Source organism: Camellia sinensis, chromosome 7 (assembly GCF_055761805.1).
Source record: "Camellia sinensis isolate YWXY chromosome 7, ASM5576180v1, whole genome shotgun sequence".
Lineage (NCBI taxonomy): Eukaryota > Viridiplantae > Streptophyta > Magnoliopsida > Ericales > Theaceae > Camellia > Camellia sinensis.
In genome coordinates, this window is record NC_138967.1 from 34,330,042 (window position 1) to 34,333,183 (window position 3,142).

Consider the following 3,142-nt stretch of genomic DNA (forward strand, 5'->3'; position numbering starts at 1 on the left):
TTCCTCAGAGCTCCTTCGCCACCTCCAGATCCTACCCTTCCAGACGTTCCATTCATTCGCCTGACCGAGGAGCAAGAGATGGCAAAGCGCAGCAGAATCAAGAACCTACTCACTGCCACATCCGCCGAGCTGCCGAGCGTCGTGACCCGGTCACCAGCCGCCGGTCAATTCAGCGGTGCTGTGGTCGCCCTTGCCTCTCCATCCGCCGGGCAACCCAGCCGAGAACCCTCTGCAAGGCGTGCCGGGAAGAGAGCTCGGGCAGACCCGTCCGCCGAGCTAGTCACCGAGCTTACCACCGAGCACCCAACAGACGTGCCCGCCCCAGTGCCGGCCTGGCGCCCACATTTGAAGCACCGGGGACAAGATATCCCGGCAACAGCTTCGATCAAGGCTGACAAAGAGCATCTGCTCGCCTTTGATCTGTCAAAAGCTCTGCTACTACCGGGCGACGTGGTCGGCTGCGACCACGTCCCAGACACCCGGTTGGTAAAATCGTCGGTGAAGTCCATGGCCAGGGTAAGTGGATGTTGCTTCAAAAAATTTCATAAGTGTTTGTTCGGTTTCCCTTCTGCTCGGTCTTCTTTCTGATCAACTTTCCTTTTTTGTGCAGGCCATTCAAAAACAACACTTGGTTTTGGAGCACATCCACCGGCTTAGGCAGAAAGCCAACGACACTGCCAGCCAGGTTGAAAGCCTTCAAGCCGAGCTCGGCCGGGCTAAAGCTTCTCTCGAGATGGCCAACAATGATAATAACAGGCTGCTCGGTCAACTGAATGCAGCCGAGAAAAAACAAAGCGAGCTCCAGGCCGAGGTTGACACTTTGAAGAAGGCGAAGAGGAAGGCTTGCCGGGCTGCCAACAACGCGGGTTTCAACGAGGCCGAGAAGAATTACAAGAAGCAAGTCTTTGCAACACAAGACATATACTTCAAGGCTGGCTGGAAATCAGCTTGCGAACAGCTCGGCCAGGGCTCTGACACCGACGTTTTTGCCAATCCTCCCAAAGCTTCACTACCGGTCTACCTCGTGCCATATGCCAACGATGTTTTCAGCGCTTTACAGACTGAGGCCGAGGAGGGACTTGAAGATGGGGACGGGGAGACAGATTCTGAGGAAGAAGAGGCTGAGGTGCAAGAGCAGCCCGGCAATGAGGAGGCCGGTGCCCAAGATACCGGTCCAACCGTTGACCTTGAAGCCGGCGAGGACGAATTCACTCATCTATCCCCTCTAGTTTAATTTTCTTCTCTTTTGTATTTTTGCTTTCAACACTGCTGATGTAACCGGGCTTGGTCCCCACTTTTTGTAATGAATTTCTTATCAATGAAAATTCAAATTTTTGCAAGTGTATGCACGGTTATAATCAGTTCTGTCTTCAACAAAACATCTCGGTATAACTCATCGAACCGGAATACATAACACGGTCTAAGTACTTCAGCAGAACAAGACAAATTCATGAACCGAAATAGCCACTTCGGCTGTAACTAAGTTGAACAAATCAACACTTCCAACCGGAGTACATCATCTCGGTTGGGAATCCAAAGTTGGACAAGACACCAACTCTTCCAACCGGAGTACATCACCTCGGTTGGGAATCCAAAGTTGGACAAGACACCAACTCTTCCAACCGGAGTACATCATCTCGGTTGGGGATCCTAAGTTGGACAAAACACCAACTCTCCCAACCGGAGTACATCATCTCGGTTGGGGATCCTAAGTTGGACAAAACACCAACTCTTCCAACCGGAGTACACCATCTCGGTTGGGGATCCTAAGTTGGACAAAACACCAACTCTTCCAACCGGAGTACATCATCTCGGTTTGGGATCCTAAGTTGGACAAAACACCAACTCTTCCAACCGGAGTACATCATCTCGGTTTGGGATCCTAAGTTGGGCAAAACACCAACTCTTCCAACCGGAGTACATCATCTCGGTTTGGGATCCTAAGTTGGACAAAACACCAACTCTTCCAACCGGAGTACACCATCTCGGTTGGGGATCCTAAGTTGGACAAAACACCAACTCTTCCAACCGGAGTACATCATCTCGGTTTGGGATCCTAAGTTGGACAAAACACCAACTCTTCCAACCGGAATACACCATCTCGGTTGGGGATCCTAAGTTGGACAAAACACCAACTCTTCCAACCGGAGTACATCATCTCGGTTTTAAACATTAAAAGAACAATCCAAGTGCTAGTGCTAGGCGAAATTACTTCTATAAATTGACAAAAAGAATTACATTCTGCTTTGCAAGCCAAAAAATTTCTTTACAAAAAGAGGAAAGTAAAAGCTTAAAAATAATACAGTTTCAAGTTGGCTGCATTCCATGGCCGGGGTATGGCTCTTCCCTCTAGATCCTCCAAGTGGTAAGCCCCCTTGCCAGCCAGACCAGTGATCTTGTAGGGTCCTTCCCAATTTGCCCCTAGTTTGCCTTCTCCTGGCACCAGGGTGTTGCCCATAATCTTCCTCAAAACCCAATCCCCAACTTTGAACGGTCTGGGGTGCACTGTCTTGTTATACTTCTTGGAGAGCTCTTGTTGGTAGGCGGCCACATGGATGAGGGCTTTCTCCCGGCGCTCTTCCGCTAGGTCCAACTCCAAGGCAATAGCCTCGGCATTTAGCTCGGGCTCAAAACTCTCAGTTCTGAGGGTGGGCATTTCAACTTCCAAGGGTATGACCGCCTCCATGCCGTAAGCCAAAGCAAATGGAGTTTCCCCGGTCGAACGTCACGGGGTTGTTCGGTATGCCCAAAGGACGCTAGGTAATTCTTCAGCCCACTTGCCCTTAGCCTTTTCCAACCGTTTCTTCAACCCATCCAGTATAGTCTTGTTTGATGCTTCGGCTTGACCATTGGACTGCGGGTAGGCCGGGGTGGAGTTGTAGAATTCTATCTTCAGAGCTTCACAAAATCCTCTGAATAGGCGACCGTCAAACTGGGTGCCATTGTCGGAGATCAAAATCTTGGGGACGCCAAACCGCGTGACCACGTTCTGCCAGACAAATCGCTTCACGTCTTTCTCTTTGATGGTTGCCAAGGGCTCAACTTCAACCCACTTTGTGAAGTAATCAGTGGCCGCGATGAAGAATTTCCGGTTGCCCGGTGCTGTTGGCAGTGGTCCCACTATATCTAGCCCCCACATGGC